Here is a 20,817-nt window from a genome sequence, read left to right as displayed (position 1 = left end):
GGTGTTGTTTTCTTCAGTGTATTTTTCAGTATTTTTTGGGGTCTCCTTTAGCAAGTCATTGACTTGTTTTTCGTGGTTTTCTTGCATCCTTCTCATTTCTCTTCCAAATTTTTCCTCTACTTCTCTAACTTGCTTTTCCAAATCCTTTTTGAGCTCTTCCATGGCCTGGCACCAGTTCATGTTTTTCTACTGTTGTAGGCTCTTTGACTTTGTTAACTTCTGTCTGTATGTTTTGGTCTTCTTTGTCACCAAAGAAAGAATGCAAAGTCTGAGACTGAATCTGGGTGCGTTTTCGCTGCTGGGCCATATTCCCAACCAACTAACTTGACCCTTGAGTTTTTCAGTGGGGTATGACTGCTTGTAGACTAACGAGTTCTATGTTCCACGTTTGGGGGGGAGGTGCCAGCTCTGTCACACCAGCACTCCTCCTTCCCCAAGAACCCCCAACCTGGACTGGGCTTAGATCTTCAGCAGACTGTGCACTCCTTCTCTGATCCACCACTTAATTCCTCCCACTGGGTGGGCCTGGGGCCAGAAGCAACAGCAGCTGTAGCTGCCCCACCTCCGCTGCCCCAGGGGCTGGAAGCCGAACCGCGAACTCCTTCCACTCCCGCACCTTTTCCCACTAACCTTCTCTGCTGTCTTTGGTTTTTGTGGGTTGAGAAGTCTGGTGACTGTCGCAGCTCACTGATTCAGGGTGGTAGGGCACATTCTGCCCGGCTCCTGGTCTGGCTGGTCCACGCCGCTCACTGGGCTCTGCTGTGCTCCGCTCCCAGTTCCCAGCTCCGTGTGGAATAGACCTCACCCAGAGACCATCCAGGCTGTCCTGGGCTGGAGCCCTGCTTCCCTCTGCTGTTTTGTGGGTTCTGCAGTTCTAAAATTGGTTCAGAGCCATTTGTTATAAGTTTTTGGAGGGACTCAGCCGGGGGCTCACGCTGATCCCTGCTTTCCAGCCGCCATCTTGGCTCTGCCTCCTGAGTCACTTTCTGAAGCCACATTTCCTCATCTGTAAAACTGGGGCTATGCTACATCTACTGCTTACTTCACAGGGATGTTTTGAAAAAAAAATTTTGTAAACCTGAAATGTGAGCTATTTTTATAAGTATTATAATTGTTACTCTGGACTAATTGGAAAGTACCTCTTATGCTCTTCCAATAATGTTTTCACTTTACTTCTCTACTACCCTATATGTGAAATTTTTCCCAGTGTCTTTTTCTAGTATACTGGACCAAGGAAGAATTTGGAACATCTGTCCTAAGATGGTAAGCAGGCTGGCCTTGAGAAACATTGTGGAGAAAATGAAGATGGTCTTTGGGGCCCTCCTGTCTCCCAGTCACTGTCATTGTAACAACAATCCTGCTTTCAGCTGCTGCTGAGGTGTAAGACCCAACAAGACCAGCAGCAAGAGCTGCCAGCACAGATTCTTTGATCTGTTTTTCTAAAGAAAACAACTTTAAGGGGTTAACAATCTCACTATAATCAAACATACAAATATCGTTCACTTAGTTCAGGAGGAAAAGCCAGCACCATGAATTTCAGAGCAAATACAAACAGAAATTACAAACAGAGACAATATAAACAGAGCAAACAACACAATTCAACAGACAGGCTTTGTCCGATCAAGTCATCACATACATAGTTCCCAAAAAGAGAAGCACCAACATCTGGGTTTTTTTCAAAGTTGGGGGCTCCAGCAGCTACCCAGAGTCTCCACATCAACACTCTTCCAGTGAGTGAGAGCCCCAAACAAAATGCTAACCCCTGAGTTTATATACCTTTCTTAGGGCCCAAAGACTTCACACCTAATCAGAAAAATGTTGTGGGCCTGGGGCCTTGCACCTTATAAGACTTAATCTAGGTCACTTGATTACTTTAGCATTCTAAAAGAGAAAACAGGAAAAAGAGTCCCACCTTAATTACCATTACATATTCCACACTTTCCAGGATCCTTGGCTTTACACAATATAATAGCTATGGATCCTGGAGCAAATAGAGGCATTATACATTGTGAACCAATCAGGGAACTAAAGCATAATATTCACAACGTAACAAAGCATATCATTCTCCAAAATACTTGTTTACAATACAAACATCATCCACTCCTAGGTCACAGCAAGCTACAATCTTCTTTAGTAAATACAAAGTGTCCAAGTAAAGTCCTTCCTTTTCCACACACTGACATTGCAGGCTTCTGGTACATCAGATGTGGGCATGCTTTAATTAGCAAAGTTCCAACACAAACAAAAAAGTCCAAATAAAGTTATCTTGGGGCTGTGTCCTTCTCCCCACACTGCTCCAGCTCCCCACTTCCAAGTCCTGAGGGGCAACTGGGCAACAGAGCCAACAGAATAGGATCCTGGGGGGCCAGTGCACTTCCCTCCCCACCATAGACAACTCCACCCTCCCCCTTGGTCCCAAACCATCCCAGGAGAAAGCAGAGAAAAAGCACACTCAGTGCCTTGCTGCAAAGTTTCCATCTTAACCCAGGGCTGAACTTCAAGCTCCAGGGTCATCCAGCAGGATCCAGCTGCTCCTGGCTTCTGCCCAAATCCTGATGCAGGCTCCTCCCCAGTCTTGCTCTCACCTTTCCAAAGTTCTCACCAGGGCCGTCCTCAGCTCTGGCTGGGTCAGTATGTCAGTAGCCATCCACTTGTTGTCTCACCTCACCAACTGCTCCTGCCAAGTATCTATGAATGCAGTTCTCCACAACTGCCTCAAGGCCCCACATACAATACAATCTCAGGACATCCATCCTTTCTGCATAGTCTGGAGCTGGGCTAATCCACTCAAGCCCTGGCTCTGGCCATCCCTGCTTCCTGCAAACCTCTGCTTGTTTTCCTCCCACAGGTCTCTGAGGCCTGTCACCTCCAGAGTGCTAGTGGGATAGGGAGGGGGAAGGAGAAGTTATTGCCCAGGGGTCCTGCTCTGGGCTGTCAAGAAACCACTCCCATCACCGCTGCTTGCCTGTTCTTCTCCAGGCCTTTATTGCTCCTGGGGCTCACAGAAGCATAGCCACCACAAGTATAAAGAGCAACCCAATAACTGGGAAATATCCAACCACTATCCCAGTACCCCAAAAGCATGTACTTTCCTTTTAATATGCAGATCCTGCAAACTATGCAATTTTTTGTAACAATAACGCTGCTTGTAGCTGCTGCTGAGGTGTAAGACCCAACAAGACCAGAAACAAGAGCTGCCAGCACAGATTCTTTGATCTTTTTTTCTAAGGAAAGCAGTCTTAAGTGGTTAACAATCTCATTTTAATCAAGCATACATATATCATTCACTTAGTTTAGGAGGAAAAGCCAGCATCCTGAACTTCAGAGCAAATACAAACAGAAATTATAAACAGAGACAATATAAACAGAACAAATAACACAATTCAACAGACAGGCTTTGTCTGATCAAGACATCACATACATAGTTACCAAAAAGAGAAGCACCAACATCTGGGTTTTTTCAAAGTTGGGGGCTCCAGCAGCTACCCAGAGTCTCCACATCAACACTCTTTCACTGTGTGTGAGCCCCAAACAAAATGCTATCCTCTGTGTTTATATACCTTTCTTAGGGCCCAAGGGCTTCACACCTAATCAGCAAAAGGGTGTGGGCCTAGGGCCTTGCACCTATTAAGACTTAATCTAGGTCACTTGATTACTTTAGCATTCTAAAAGAGAAAACAGGAAAAAAGAGTCCAACCTTAATTACCATTACAATCATTCATGCTTCCAATTCCCTTTTTCACTCAGTGCACTTGATGTTTTCCCCTTTCAGTCTCAAATATGTCCTGGCTGTGGTCTTTTGTACAATTCTTTGTTTAAAATTTTTTTGTGTGTAACATGAGTCTCATTCTGTAGGGACCTAATTTCTGCAGTGATCATGTCTGAAAATATCTGCCCTGGAAATCAGAACACCTAGCTTCAAATTCAGCCTCCTTTCTTAAATTTCTTTTTTCTGGGGCAAAGTCCTTCATCTCTTAGGGTCACAGTTTCTTAATCTATTACATAGAGAGGACTGTGCTACATGATCTTCAGATTCATTAGAGCTGTGAATCCCTTAATCCTATGATAAATGAGCTCACAATAAGATATAAACAATGGTTTCTTCTAAGGGGGTAATTTCATGTCAAGTGGTAAGTGAATGGCTTGGAAAAATGTGGAATTTTTCCTGGAAATACCTGGAATTTTTTCTCCCTAGACAGATGTGTTGGGATGTTTCAAGGTTTGCTGAAAATATTCTGAAAATATTCTCTCTTTTTTATTCAAATCCTTTGTTATATTACATTTGTTTTCACTAGGTGGTTAAAGGAGCTATTTGAAACAGATTTTTAAAAAAAAAGCTAACTCATGGTTGCATGTATTTTTAAACAATGAAATTTTTGTCAGGGTAAGGGAACTATCACTGTCAGTTTCTAGAGAGATGAAATATATCTGCCTTAAATTGCTGAGGGGCATCACTGGGCCTCAGGCGCAATTAACTTCAGGTGCCATAGAAAGAGTAAAGGAGTCGATGTTGCTACAAGAGGCTGCCCTCTGGAACTGGCATAGAAGGTTCTGAAAAGCTTTGTCCATCTTCCTAGTTTGGCATGGGAATGGCTGGACCCCATTCTTTACACAATATGGCAGCGTGCCCTTGTAGAAAAGGGATAAGACTTTTATATTTTCATAGGGAGGGTGAAGGTCTTTCTCTGGTATGTTGAATTAATTTCCTACCTCCAGTGTCACAGGCAAGGAGGATGGGGGATTGCCTACGCTGAACATAGTTTAGGGCATTTCCATGCCCTAAGTTTCAGGAAAGTTCAAGGGACAGAAGTAATCCCAAAAGGTAGAGTTTGCTGGCAGCAATATCTTTATGAGGAGTGAGAATGGAGAGGAGAACCAGATAGGGCCCTAAGACAGATATCAGAAAATAACAGTAAGAAGGACCTGAGGCTTGGGGCAACATTCCCCATACCTTGGGACTACAATTTGTTTACACTGATAGCTGCTTTTAAAAACAAAATAAAATAAATAAATGAGTAAGCAAAAGAGAAAGAACCCAACTATAGACAGTTATTATGGTGATAGAGAAGATCTGGGTTCATATTCAGAGGAAGATAATGGAGCTAAAAATCCCATTCCTTGAGGCTGAGACAAGATAGTGGAGTAGAAGTAGGGACCTGCTTGAGCTCTCCCCCCAAACCCCTCAAAATACCTGTCAAAAGTGATTCTAAACAAATTCTAGAGCAGCAGAAGCCACAAAATGACAGAGTGAAACAGATTTCCAGCCAAAGACAATCTAGAAGAGGGAAGGGTCTATCATACTAGGCTCAGAGCAGAGCATAGGATTGCCAGCACAGAAGGGGCTTTATCAGGCCTCAGGGTACTGAATCACTGGCAGCTGTGGTGGTTTCCAGATTTCTCAACACACAAAAACCAAAGACAGTTTTAAAGGTCAGTGGGAAAGATCTGAGAGGGGGAAGACCTGAGGGTTTCCGGCTCAAACAGAAACAATTGCTACTTACATTCACTCTGAGCCAATTGAGAACCAAACAATGACCAATTAGGGTTTGGCCTGGGACCAATTGTTGGCCAATTAAGGAAAGCCAGAGTTATTTGGGTTTAAGGCGTGGTCCTTAAGAAAGAACTTTAGCCTGTAAACCCCAAGATATCTTGGGAGGTTTCAGGGAGCAAAATTTACATTCATTTGGGCAGAGCACCTGCAGGTAAAGGTGTGACACTCCACGTGAACAGAAAAGAAGAGAAGGGGAGGGAAAGAAGAAAGGCAGAAAGACAGGCATAAAAAAGACAGACACAGACAGAAAGACAGAAAGAGATGTGTTGCCCAGCAGACCAGTTCCAGTTGGATCCATAGTGGGGCCGTTCATATTACTGTCACAGAGGTTGTTGTTTCTCCTTTGTACTCAAAGAGGACCATGACATCAAGAAGAAGATGCCATGACATGCAAGTAAATTGGATTTAAGTGAGAGAGGGCTGTGCAAAGTCACCACCCTCACTTTCTCCTCAGAAGCCATCTGGGTGTAGTGACAAGATATAGATTAGGATGATTGGAGATGGCCCTGGATGCAATGGGAGACCTTGTTCTTTTTAAACTAAATGTTTATGCAATGATTACATCAAACTCTGCTTCTGACTAAGTGAAAAGTGTTCTCACTGATTTTTAACCTGCTATCAAATTGTTTTCAAATTACTACAAGAATTCAGTATGAGTGCAAACTGATTCCTAACATGTGGTCAAACTCATGCATATACCCTCATTTTCTTTTTCCCTTCACTTAATAGTATTTTCTTTTTTCCAATTAAATGTAAAAATAGTTTTCAACATTTACTTTTATAAGATTTTTAGTTCTAAATTTCCCCTCTCCTTTTCTCCCGCCCCCCAATACAGCACGCAATCTGATATAGAATACACATTTACAATAATATTAAATATAATTCCACATTAGTCATGTTGTGAAAGAAGAATCAAAGGAAAAGGGAAAAACCATGAAAAGGAAAAAAAAACAAAAACCACAAAAAGGACAAAATAGTGTACCTTTGAACTTCATTCAGACGCCATAGTTCTTTCTCTGGATATGGATAGCATTTTCTATCATGAATCTTTTGGAATTGTCTTAGATCATTGCATTGCTGAAAAGAGCTAAGTCTATCAAAGTTGGTCATCTCACAATGTTGCTGTTGCCGTGGACAATGTTCTCTCAGTTCTGCTCATTTCAATTTGCATCAGTTCATATATGTCTTCCCAGGTCTTTCTGAAACCATTTGGCTCATTGTTTCTTATAGCACAATAGTATTCCATCACAATCATATACCACAACTTGTTCAGTCATCCCCAATTCATGGGCATCCCCTCAGTTTCCAATTATTGGGAGCCACAAATAGAGCCACTACAAATATTTTTGTACAAGTGGGTCCTTTTCCCTTTTTTACGATCTCTCTGAGAGACAGACCTAGAAGTAGTATTGCTGGGTCAAAGGGTATGCACAGTTTTATAACCCTTCGGGCATAGTTCCAAATTGCTCTGTAGGAGGGTTGGATCAATTCACAACAATGTTTCAATTTCCCCACATCTTCTCCAACATTTATCACTTTTCTTTTTGTCATATTAGCCAATCTGATAGGTGTGATGTGGTACTTTAGTTTTGCATTTGATCAAATGCATTTGCAGTTTTGATTTGTATTTCTCTAATCAATACTGAACTAGGGCATCTTTGCATATAACTATAGATAGCTTTAATTTCTTCATATGCAAGCTGCCTGTTAATATCCTTTAACCATTTATGAAATGGGGAATGACTTGTATTCTTATAAATTTGACTCAGTTTTCTACATATTTTAGAAATGAGGCCTTTATCAGAGACCCTGGCTGTAAAAATTGTTTTCTAGTTTTATACTTCCCTTCTAATCTAATGCTTTGGCTTTGTTTTGCAAAATTTTTTAATTTAATGTAATCAAAATTATCCATTTTGCATTTTATAATGTTTTCTATCTCATGTTTGGTCACAAATTCTTAAATTCTCCATGGAACTGACAGGTAAGCTATTCCTTACTCTCCTAATTTGCTTATAATTTCAGCTTTTATATCTAAATTGTGTATCTATTTTGACTTTATCTTGGTATAGGGTATAAGATATTGGTCTGTGTTTAGTTTCTGCCATGCTATTTCCTAGTTTTCCTAGTAGTTTTTGTTAAATAGTAAGTTCTTATTCTAGAAGCCGGAGTCTTTGGGTTTATCAAACAGTATCATTGACTACTGTGTCTTGTGTACCTAACCTATGCCACTGATCCACCACTCTATTTCTTAGCCAGTATCAAGTAGTTTTGATGATTACTGCTTTGCAATACAGTTTAATATCTGTTATGGCTAGGCCACCTTCCCTTGCATTTCTTGTCATTCATTCACTTGATATTCTGGACTTTTATTCTTCCAGATGAATTTTGTCATTATTTTTTCTAGCTCTGTAACAAAAATTTTTGATAATTTGATTGTTATGTCACTGAATAATATTTTGTTTCCTCTTCTGTTAATCTGGGCAATTTTTATTTTTATAAATATTCATTCATTTCACTTAGATTGTCAGATTTATTGGCATACAGTTGGGCAAATTAGCTCCCAATTATTGTTTTAATTTCCTTCTCATTGGTGGTGAATTTACCCTTTTCATTTTTGGTGTTGGCTATTCGGTTTCCTTTCTTTTTTAAAAAATCCAATTAACCAAAGGTTTATCTATTTTATTTTTTGCATAAAACAAGTTCTTAGTTTTATTTATTAGCTCAGTAGTTTTCTTAATTTCAGTTTTATTAATCTCTCCTTTGATTTTCAGAATTTCTAATTCGATATTTAATTGGGGATTTTTAATATGATCTTTTTCTAGCTTTTTCAGTTGCATGACCAATTCATTGATCTCTTCTTTCTCTATCTTAATCATGTAGGCATTTAGAGAGATAAAATTTCCCCTGGTGATCTGCTTTGGTTACATCCCATAAGTTTTGGTATATTGTCTCACTATTGTCATTCTTTTCAATGGAATTATTTATTGTTTCTATGATTTGTTGCTTGACGCACTCATTCTTTAGGCTTAGTTTATTTAGTTTCCAATTAATTTCATCTTTCAATTTTCCTTTATTACAAGTAATTTTTATTGCATCATGATCTGAAAGGGATCCATTTAATATTGCTGCCATTCTGCATTGGACGGTGACATTTTTAATGCCCTAGTACAGGGCTATCCAACCTTAGGTTATCTTAGGGCTGCATTAAAATAAAATAATTATTTGAGAGCTGAACACAGAATAAAAAATACAGTACACTAATGAAAAGTGGGGGAATGTGCATCATCAGTATGACAAGTGAAGGCACGAAGCATGAAAGCAAATACAAAACAACAAAGTGACAATACAACAGTATAAGCATAGGTGCATACTGACTAGTCTGCATCATACAGGTGGAACCCATCCCACAGATTGATTGAAAATTCCATGTGATATATTCCATCCATAATACTGCTTAAAAACACCAAAGAAAATTAACATCAATAAGATTGTTTATTAGTGATGGAACTAAAAATCTAATACTCATTCCATGCAAATTATTATTTTACTTTTTTACTCATGAAAATTAAAAGCCACAGGCGGGCCACATAAAATTGCACTGTGGCCCACATGGCCCACAGGCCATATTTTGGATAACCCTGCCCTAGTACATTATCAAGAGAAGATGGTATATTGCTTTCTATTCTCATTCAGTTTTCTCCAGAAGTCTGCCATATCTAACTTTTCTGAAGTTCTATTCACCTTCTTAACTTCTATCTTCATTTTGTGGTTAGATTTATCTAGTTCTAAGAGGAGGAGGTTGAGATCCTCCACTAGTATAATTTTGTTGTCTATTTCTTCGTGTTACTCACTTAACTTCTCTAAGAATCTGGATGCTATACCATTTAGTGCATATATGTTTAGTGTTGATATTGTCTATGGTACCTTTTAGGAAGATGTAGTTTCCTTCCTTATCTCTTTTAATTAGATCTATTTTTGCTTCTGCTTTGAGATCAGGATTGCTACTCTTGCTTTTTTTTTTACTTCAGCTGAAGCATAATATATTCCACTCCATCCTTTTACCTTTACTCTGTGTGTATCTCTGTTTCAAATGTGTTTCTTGCAAACAACATATTGTACAATTACATGTTTTTTAATCCACCCTACTGTTGCTTCTGTTTTATGGTAGAGTTCATCCCATTCACATTCACAGTTATGATTTCTGTGTCTTTCTCTCTATCCTATTTTCCCTTCATTTATACTTTTCTCTGCCCTTTAACCGTTTCCCTCCTCACCAGTGTTTTTCTTCTGACCACTGCCTCCCTCAGTCTGCCCTCACTTCTATTAGCCTCCCTCCCTTTTCTTTCCCCTTTCTCCTCCTCCTTTTCTATAGAGTAAGATGGATTTCTATAACCAACTGCATATGCATGTTATTCCCTCTTTTTTTAAAAAAAATAATTTTTTTGTTTTTAGTTCATAACACTCAGTTCCACAAGTTTTTGAGTTCCAAATTTTCTCTCCCTCCCTCTCCTCCCCTCTGCCCCCCAAAATGGCATGTAATCCAATATAGGTTCACATATACCTTCACATTGAACTTATGTAATAGTTCACTTGTAAAGAAGAATTATAACCAATGGAATGAATCATGAGAAAGAAGAAACAAAACCACAAAAGAAGGGAAAAAAAGACCAAATGGTTTGCTTAAATCTGCTTTCAGATTCCATAGTTCTTTCTCTGGATGTGCATGGCTTTTTCCATCATGAATCTTTCAGAGTTGTCTTTGAACCTTGCACGGATGAGAAGAGCCAAATCTATCAAAGTTAGTCATTACAGATACCACGTGTCTGTAATTATGTATAATGATCTCCTGGTTCCGCTCCCCTCACTCAGCATCAGTTTATATAAGTCTTTCCAGATTAGAGTGAAGTCTGTCTGCTCCTAATTTCTTATAGCACAATAGTATTCCATTACATTCATATGCCACAATTTGTTTAGCCATTCTTCAATTGATAGGATCTCTTTGATTTCCAATTCTTTGCTATGACAAAAAGAGCTGCTATAAATATTTTTGTACATACTGGTCCATTTCCCACTTATGTGAACTCTTTAGGATATAGCCCTAGGAGTGATATTGCTAGGTCAAAGGGTATGAACATTTTTATGGCCCTTTCGGCATAGTTCAAAATTGGTCTCCAGAATGGCTGGATCAGTTCACAATTCTATCAACAGAGTAACAGTGTTCCAGTTTTCCCAAATCCTCTCCAGAATTCATCATTTTCCTGTATTGTCATATCAGCCAATCTGACAGGAGAAAGATGGTACTTAAGAGTTGTTTTGATTTGCATTTCTCTAATCGATAGTGATTTAGAGAATTTTTTTTCATATGACTATAGATATCTTTAATTTCTTCCTCTGAAAACTGCCTGTTCCCATCCTTTGACTGTTTCTTAATTGGGGAATGACTTATATTCCTATAAATTTGACTCAGTTCCCTGTATATTTTAGCTACGAGGCCTTTATCAGAGACACTGGTTGTAAAGATTCCTTCCCAATTTTCTGTTTCCCTCCTAATCTTTGTCTCATTGGCTTTGTTTGCACAAAAATTTTTCAATTTAACATAATCAACATTATCCATTTTGCATTTTGTAATACTCTCTATCTCTTGTTTGGTCATGAATTCTTTCCTTTCCCATAAATCTGACAGGTAAACTATTCCTTGCTCTCCTAAATTGCTTATAATATCAGCCTTTATTCCTAAGTGATGAACCCACTTTGATTTTATTTTGGTATACAGTATAAGATATTGGTCTATGCCCAGTTTTTGCCTTATTATTTTCCAGTTTTCCCAGCAGTTTTTGTGTAATAGTGAATTCTTAACTCAGAAGCTGGATTCTTTGGGTTTACAAAGAACATATTGCTATAGTTGTTGACTATTGCATCTTGTGTACCTAACCTATTCCACTGATCCACCATTCTGATTCTTAGCCAGTACCAAGTAGTTTTGATGACTGGTGCTTTATAGTACGGTTTAATATCTGGCTAGCATTTCCCTAGCATTTCTTTTTATTAATTCCATTGATATTATGGACCTTTTGTTCTTCCGTGTTATTCCATCTTTGAGCTGATGAGAGTAAGGTTCAAGCAATGCTCCCCCCTTCCCCTCTTTCCCTCTAGTGTAGTAGGTCTTTGTGACTCTTCATTTGATGTAATTTACTATATTCTTCCTCCAAGTTTCCTCTTCTTCCAGTACAATACTTTTTTCATTTCTTAATTAAATACTTTTTATCATCCCATCAAAGCCAACTTATACCCCCTCCCTCTGTCTATGTATAATCCTTCTAAATGCCCTAATAAAGATACAGTTCTCAAGAGCTACACATATCATCTTCCCATGTAGGGAATTAAATAGTTTTACCTTATTGAAGAACATGGTTTTTTTTTCTTTCCTGTTTACCTTTTTATGTTTCTCTTGCATCTTATATTTGAAGACTGAAATTTCTGTTCAGCTCTGGTTTTTTCATCAGGATTGATTGAAAGTCTCCTATTTAGTTGAATGTCCATCTTTTCCCCTGAAAGATCATGCTCAATTTTGCTGGGTAGTTGATTATTGGTTGTGATCCAAGCTCCTTTGAATTCTGAAATATATTCCTAGCCCTTTGATTCTTTTATGTAGAAGCTGCTAAGTTCTGTGTAATCCTGACTGTGGTTCCATGATATGTAAATTGTTTCTTTCTGGCTACTTGCATTATTTTCTCCTTGACCTGATAATTCTGGAATATGGCTATGATATTCTTCTGAGTTTTCATTTTGGGGTCTCTTTCAGGAGGTGACTGGTGGATTCTTTTAGCTTTATTTTCTACATCAATATATTTCGTTCTATATTTTTCCTTGTGTTTATCTTTGCATTAGATATATCCAAAACCGAAATCTCCTTCTCTTATTGCATTACTGCCTATGTCTTCTTGTAGTTTAGTTAAGTTTTAATTTGTGAATTTATATGGTAAGGCATTGGGAGCATATATGTTTAACACTGATACTGGTTTGTCATTATTATTACCTTCCAGCATAATGTAGTTTCCTTGTAGTTCCCTCTTTCAGATTGTTTTTTTTTTTTTTTTTTTTTTTGCTTAGCCTGATAGTATCACTATAGCTTCTGTTTATTTGGACTTACCTGATGCATAGAAAAATTTGTTTCCAGCTCCTTTTATAAAATGCTGTCTCAATTTTTATTTTAGAAATTTGTTTCTTGTAAGCCAAAAAAATTTTGGGCTTTCAAAAAAGTGAATTCTATCACTTAATTTTATTGCATTGTTCAATAAGTTAATTTTTAAAGTTGTGAGAATTGTTTATATTTTTCTCCATTTGCCTCTAATATTGTATTTTTATTCCTATTTACCATTTCCCTTCTTAACTCTGTAAACAGAGTACTTTGTCTCTTCTGTAATTTTAGCTTAATTTTCTTTAACACAACCCTATTTCAGCCAGCTCTTTTCCCCACCCCTTCCTCCTTTAACTCCTGGCCTTCCATTTGTTACTCCTTTCCTTACTTTTAGCTTACTACAACCTTTCTCCTTCTTGCTTTTGTCTAGTTTTTATTTCTTCCCCTCTTTTTTCTCCTCCCAGTTAAGCAGGCAAGTAAAATGGCTACTCTTTTCCTCCCCTTCAACTTGTTTGTTAGTGCTTAAAATTTCATTTTCTGCATCTTTTTCTAAAAAGAATTTTTTCCCTCCTCTTCATTATTCATCTTCTCCATCTGTCTATTCTAGAATTTTATTCTTTCATTTATGGCCCTTATTTTTATTTAGTCCCTCTTTAGTCTCTATATTCTTCATAGAATTAAAACTTCTTTGATACCTATTTTGGACTCCCATTTATAAAATGTTTGTGTGTTATTGCCTTGTATATATTACCTCAGTCTTCTGTTTTTGCTGACTCATTTTTAGGAGTGACAGTTTCTGAAAGAGAGGACATTGCTCAATGGTATGTATTTTTCTGTGTCTCATTGTGCAGTTCATAATTAATTAATTCCCCATGTTCTTCTCCACCACCTTACTGCCCATGTCCCCCTTGTCTTGAAATGTTCTTAGGTCAATGAACTTTCACTCTTCTTGGTGTCAGTTGCCTGCAGGAGCTCTCATTCCTTTTATTCTGGGTTAGGTTGAGTGGTCTCTCTGTGAATCCCCTGCAGTTTATTATCATTGTAAGGTTTACACTGGCAAAACAAGATCATTTTATAGAATTTTTTTTCTTACAGAATCATTCCTCAGTAGTACCCCTTACTATCACTGAAACATTTCCACTTTCTTTCCCTTTGCATCAATCTCTCCTTTTTCTCCTCACTCATTCCTCTGTGGGTTATCTTCTTCCTTTTAGACTATAGGAATGCTTTTCTTTTCTTTGTGAACTTTTGACTTGATTAGGGTTCCTCACATAGTCCCCTCCCCTTCTTCCTCACTTTATATGCACACCCATTATGTAATATTCTCTATCTCTGTCTCTCCATCTCTGTCTCTCTGTCTCTCTCTCTTCTTCCCCTCTCTTCCACATCCCTTTCCACCCTCCATCCCAAATGTTTCAGGCCTGTTTCTCTATCATCTCTTCTATTTGACTTTTACTTGCAACTTGGTCTCCTTGTGTACTTTTATATTAAAATCTATTATTAGTTTGTTTTGTTGCTGTTTTGTCTCTAGTTTTTGTATTTTTTAACCCTTTCTGTATATTTGTTTTCTGGTGTGCATGAAAATAAAATAATTCATGTCTGGTTTTTTCCCTATTAATGCTTTTTATGTGTCTTTTGTATTGGACATCCATCTTTTTACATTAAAGATTAGGCTCAGTTTTGCAGGGTAGGTTACCTTGTGTTTTATCTTCAGTTTCTTTGCTCTTTGGAACACATTCTACTCCCTCCTGATGCTACTGGTGGGGGCAGAATCACTTTGTGTTATCTAAATTTACTCTACTTTATATTTGAAGGTTTTTCTCCTAGTCACTTGAAGAATTTTATTTTATTTTTTGGCATGGTCTGGTCATGAAAACTGAATATTCTTCCAGCAACTTAAGCTGTCTTTTTTGATCTATTTAAAAACTTACTTGTAATTGAAACTCTGAAAGTATTGTTTTTTATTTAGGTAGGCTTGTTCAAAAATATTTTAATGTATTTTATGGTTATCTTGAATGGGATGTCTTTTTCTATTATCGTATCTTTCATTTTTTACTTATATAGAATTATTTTGGTTTGTTTTTTTATTTTGAAACTTTTCTGAAGCTGTTATTTATCTCATTTTCTCTGCTTATTCCCACAGTTTTTTTATATAATCTTTGTTTATCCTTATGCCTTTAATTTTTTTTCTGTTGCCTTTGTAGGACTTTATCAAATCATAGAAGAGAAGTTGGAAAATATGTATGTGCTCCTTTTTTAGCAAAGATTCTAGTGTATTCTCACTGTTTATAGTGCTTTATTTTGCTTTTAGGCGGATACTTTTTTCAGCCATATCTTTTTTGTTATCTTTTTTTAAGAACAAATGACTATTGTACTTTTATCAAAGGCTTTTTCTGCCTTTTTTGAGTTAATCATGTAGTTTAGGATATTTTCACCTTTAACATAATTATTTAAGTTGATAATCTTTGCTTCCCTAGTATAATCTTAGTTATTATGAATGACTTTTTGAACATATTCCTGTATTCTCTTTGACAAGATTTTAGTTAAAAATTTTGGATGGATATTAAGAATATTGGTCAAAGACATTTCTGCCAATATGTATTAATGTACCTGCTTTGGCACACCATTGCCACATTGATTCTTTTATCAGCTTTGCCAACATGCTAGATATTAGATGAAACTTTAGAGTCTTATGCGATTATATTTCTTTATTTGCAAATTAGATAATATTTATGTGGTTTTTGATCAGCTGCATTCCTACTTCCCTGCCTAGTATTTCAACTGGCTACCTTAGTCTCTGATTCTCATATTAGCTGCTACAAAAAAAGATAAAGGGCCATCATATGTGATGTGTTAAGGGATAGCCTTTATCTTACTGCACAGAAAATACAAACTGAAAATACTTAGTCCTCTGTTAACAACAAGGCAAAAGAGTTCCCATGACCATACTACTTCCCCCAGGAAGCTGCATGTGGGTTATTTAGAGAGATGAACTCTCATTTTCTAGAGTTCTACTTTGCTGTGGAGACTGTCATAAAACTACAGAACCATAGTATGATAGTATCATAGATTTAAAGTGAAAGGAACAGTATAGACCATTAAATACACCTACCTCATTCCATGTTGTAGATGGTTAAGGGTCTTATAGAAGGAAAACCAAAATTGCTACAAATTGAAAAACCTCTCCATGAAATATGTACAGTCTGTATTCACTTCCAGTGAATGAATGAAGGAAAAGTAATTATTAAACACCTACTATGTACCAGGCACTGTGGTGAGAAATGGGGACACAAAAAATATACAAAATACACACATGATATAAAATAGGATGGTCTCTGATCAGAAGTACTTACATTCTAACAAAGGCAACATATGGGGTGGGGGGTGGCCAGGGAGGGATGTTTGGGTATGAAAAGTCAACCTTAGGAAACATAGGGGAACAGATTAAGACAGTTGTTCTAATGGTAATAGCAGAATTGGCTTGATTATGGTTCCAATGTTGGAAAGGAAGAACTGGTACAATACAGTGGAGAAAAAACTGGGTTTGGAGGAAGAGGCCCTGTCTTGAGAGCTCAGCTCTGTTATTTACTGCCATGTATGAAATAGAGCAAGTAATTTCAAAATTCTGGTCCTTAGTTTCCTTACTTATAAGATGAGAAGGTTGGACTATACAGCCTCCAACATCCATTCTGGTGACTTACCAGAGATGGAGAAATGGTAAATCGCCGGTGATATAGTTGAGCCTTGGTCTTCTTGACTATTAGAACAGCCCTTTTTCCATCATTCTCATCTCTCTGAGAGTTAGAGTGAGCAAGCTAATGGTTAGGGAAATAGTTGGACTGGGCAGTGGGGATTGGAGGAGAGGTGAGTGACATGCCAGAAAGCATAACAAATTCTGACGAAAATGGAAGGAAGACTTTCATCACTCTGTGTGTGTGTACATGTGTGCATGTGTGTGCATGCTTGTATTTGCCCCATTTGCACCCCTGTGGATGAGTATCTGCATGTACACATGTGAGCATGTTTGTGTATGTTTCTTCTTGCATGAGGAAATGGGTTGCATTAAGATTAAGATCCACAGCCTTTAGAAAAGCTGATTAGCAAGAAAAATACCCAGGGTTACAGAATTGTGAACAATTTTTGTTTTAAAATTGGGCATTCTGAACATTAATTTTCCCATTTGGCATCTTTTACTGCTTTGTGAGAATTGCAATCTTTTTGACTGCGTCCTTAAAGGCTTGTATGACTCGTTTGTTCCTCAGGGCATAAATAAAGGGGTTCATCACCGGGGCAACAGAGGTCATGAGAACTGACACAGCCTTGTTCAAATACACTTTTTCATTTCCTGAAGATTTGACGTACATGAAGATGCAGCTTCCGTATGAGATGGAGACAACTATCATGTGGGATGAACAAGTGGAAAAGGCCTTTTGCCTTTGCCAGACAGAGGGGAATCTCATAATAGTTCTGACAATGGAGGCATAAGATAAAACTACTAAGAGTAGTGTAATAATGAGAGTTAATATAGCATCGATCAAAGCTATCTTCTCTATGAACTGTGTGTCTGTGCATGAAATTTCTAACACAGGAAATGCATCACAGACAAAATGATCAATGACATTGGAATCACAAAATTCCACCTGGAGGCCCAGGCTAAGTGGTGGAAGGATGATCATCAGCCCAGCCAGCCAAGAACTCAGCAGGAGCTGGTTACAGACTTTGCTGTTCATGATAGCTGTTTAATGCAAAGGTTTGCAGATGGCCACATAGTAGTCATGGGACATGGTGGCCAGAAGAAAGAACTTGGCTGCCCCAAGAAAGATGAGAGAAAATAGTTGTATGGCACAAGCACTATAAGAAATTGTATTGTCCCCAGTTGATATGCTGTAGAGGTACCTGGGAATCAAAGAAGTTGTGAGAGAGATTTCTAAGATGGAAAAGTTTCTGAGAAAAAAATACATGGGAGTTTTCAGGTGGGCATCCACCAAGGTGAGGATGATGATGACGAGGTTCCCAGATACACTCAACATGTAGTTAAGAAATAGAAAGATAAAAAGAAAAACCTGTAGCTGTGGGTCATCTGTCAGTCCCCACAGGATGAATACTATAATCCCTGTGTGATTTCTCATTCCTCACTTCTGAATTCTGCAGAACCTTCACAGAAAATAGAAGAATTTGGATTGGAAAAGAGGTTGTACAGAAAACAAGGAGAGCAATGGGAGCTGGTGGGAAAAGGGAAGAAAGTAACTTACACTTTCCCAGCGTTTCTACCTGCAGCAATTGCTTCAGTGTTTCTTGTGGATGAATATTTTTACTCTCAAATATGGTTCCTTGTCAAAATCTTTTATTTCATTTTTTTTTTCACAGATTCTTTCATCCCTCCTTTTCTTAGCCACAGACTACAGCACTGCATATGGAGTCAAGAGACCTAGGTCATGTCCTGATTGTAACTTGTATGTGACTAGGTAGAAGTCTGTCAGCTTCTCAGAACCCAGCCTTCCTTTCATGTTAAGTGAGGGTTCATATACTTGAAACAATTACTGCTTGGGCTGCTGCAAAGCACTTTCTAAATTTTAAATGTGAATTATGCTGATTCTAATAATTACCTTGTGCTAAATGGTATTGTTTCTTCTGCTCCCCACATCATGACTTGGTTTCAATAGGTATGCTTTCTTATATGTGATATTTTCCCAACCATACTTTCCTAGGATACCTCCTTAAGGCAGAGTTAGGAACATCTGACCTAGGAGGGTAAGCAGGGCTGACCATAAGAAATTTTGAAGAGAAGGTGCAGATTATTTTTAGGCTCTTCCTGTTTCCCTTTTCATGTACTTTTCCCTATTGTTTATGCTTCCAACTGCTTTAGTTACCCATGCCCCCTGAGCTTTCCCCCTTCCAGTCTAAGACCTCAAGAAGATCTTGGCTCTGGACCTCTGCCCAATTTCTTCTCACAAAATTTTTGGAACCTCAGTCTCATTCTGTAGAAACCATTTCTCTGGGAGCTGCTATGACTGAAAAGACCTTCAGGAGAAGTGAGAAGACCTTTTTTGCCATCTAACCTCTCCTCCTTATAAATTGTGTTATCCTATGCAAGTCACTTCATCTCTCAGGGCCTTAGTTTCTTTGTCTCTTAAATGGGGTGTTTATTCTCTAGAAGATTCCTCAGGTTCTTTCTAACTGTAAAGCCTTTCATCCTTTGATAAGTGAATTAACAAAAAGGTGTGAATAGCTGATAATGGTTTCTTCCAAGGACTCTTTTTGTTTTAACTGGTGAATGACTTGTGATTTTTATGGAAAATGCTCTAATTCTTTCTCTTTATAGGGATGTATAGTAAGCACTTTTATGAAATACTAAAAAGCTTCTTAGAGAGTGTCCTATTCTTGTGACTCAAATCACTTGTTAGTTATGTTTCTCTGCTTCTCTGCCTCTGCCTCTGTGTCTCTCTGTATCTCTCTGTGTCTCTATCTCTGTCACAGAAAATTTGTACTGAATCCATCTTTCTGTGGAATTGACCCAGAACCTCTTAGAGCAGGCATCCTTAGCTGTTTCTGTTTGGCATTAAACAACAGCATTGGCAGCACTGTGAAGCAAACCTTCGAATCCCTTCTCAGAGTAATATTTTAAGTGCCCAGTATAAAATCCATAGGGCTACAAATGAAAGCTATTATATTGAATTATGGCTATCAAAATATTTTATAAAACAAATTCATAGACAATAGCTTAAGAACCATTATGTTAAAGCATTAACCCTCTCAGTGGTGCATGGTTCCTAAACAAGAATTTTTGTCATGACATGGAATTAACTTCCAATGTACAGTTTCTGTAAGTAGGCACCATATGGCCAGTTGTGGGTGGCATCTTTCCCAAGAGGGACTTTTCCACACTCTGCCAATCACAGCAGGGCACACATAATCCAGCATCACCAAAGCTGAGTTCCTAAACAAGAATTTTTGTCATGACATGGAATTAACCTCCAATGTACAGTTTCTGTAAGTAGGCACCATATGGCCAGTTGTGGGTGGCATCTTTCCCAAGAGGGACTTTTCCACACTCTGCCAATCACAGCAGGGCACACATAATCCAGCATCACCAAAGCTGACCCCATAATCATCTGTTACAATCAGAGTGTAAATTTTCAAATGTCTTGATATTCTAAAAAGAAGTGACTTCTCAGAAATGATTGTTCATTCTCTCCCTGAAATAGCCCATGTAATTTCATAAGTTTTTGACATCTCCCATGGATAAGTCTGTCCACTGCATTTTTTGTGTAAGGGGAATAGTCAAGGAAATGTAATCTTCCTGGACACAAAATTAAAAAAAATGTGATGAGAAAAACCTTTCCATAGTTACATTTCTGACGGTGTTTCATGGATAGCATCAATGACCAGAATAACACCAAAGGTGCTTGTAGTGACTCAAAGATGAACAGTAGGGCAGGTAGGTGGCAGGGATACAATGAAGCTATTGCCTAGGTCATGACATCTCATGGAATGGCTAGCTTCTGAATTGAAACTATTACATCTGCATTGAGCTCCCAGGAAGCTTATAGACTTGAATTCTAGTTGTTACTTGTGATTTATGGGACCTTGTTCTCCCTGAATCTAAGTTTCCTCACCTCTAAATAAGAAAGTTGGATTGGATGATCTCTACTGTGTGTTATCTGTTTAATTCAAAGACCTTAATTCTATAGACAATTTTTGTCACACTGTGGTCCCTAGAACCTTACATTCACATGCAGCTCTGTGGCTGATTGTCATGTCCCAGCACATTTAGTGTTTCTGGGCCATCCTTCTTTCTCCTAAGTAATTATACAATGATTTTGAATCAGAGATCTCGTCTCATGTTAAATGACAGAAATCTTGCCCTGCAGTTAAAAGGAAGCTGGGACCCCTGTAAATGGAAGCCAACATTCAGACCTGACTCTGGGTACTTCAGAGGAAAAGGACTGACCCCTCTGGGCAAGGACATGCATTTTCCCTCCTAAATTTTATTTGCTCAATCTCCTGAAGGTGTTCGGGGAAAATCAAGTGAGAGAACAAACAAACAGTTCCTCGGGGATTAAAGTTCAAAATTACTAATGAATCTACCATATAATCAACATTAAATCAGAAAGAAAAGCACATTAAA

General features: G+C 38.1%; 1 pseudogene; it reads right to left on the bottom strand.

Moving 5' to 3' along the window:
* Positions 1-16,879: 16,879 nt before the first annotated feature.
* Positions 16,880-17,818, bottom strand: LOC118852179 (annotated as a pseudogene).
* Between the last annotated feature and the right edge of the window lie 2,999 nt (positions 17,819-20,817).

This window comes from Trichosurus vulpecula, chromosome 5 (assembly GCF_011100635.1).
Source record: "Trichosurus vulpecula isolate mTriVul1 chromosome 5, mTriVul1.pri, whole genome shotgun sequence".
NCBI classification, from domain to species: Eukaryota; Metazoa; Chordata; class Mammalia; order Diprotodontia; family Phalangeridae; genus Trichosurus; species Trichosurus vulpecula.
Note: the sequence above shows the minus strand (reverse complement) of the source record. Positions and strands in the feature narration are given on the sequence as shown.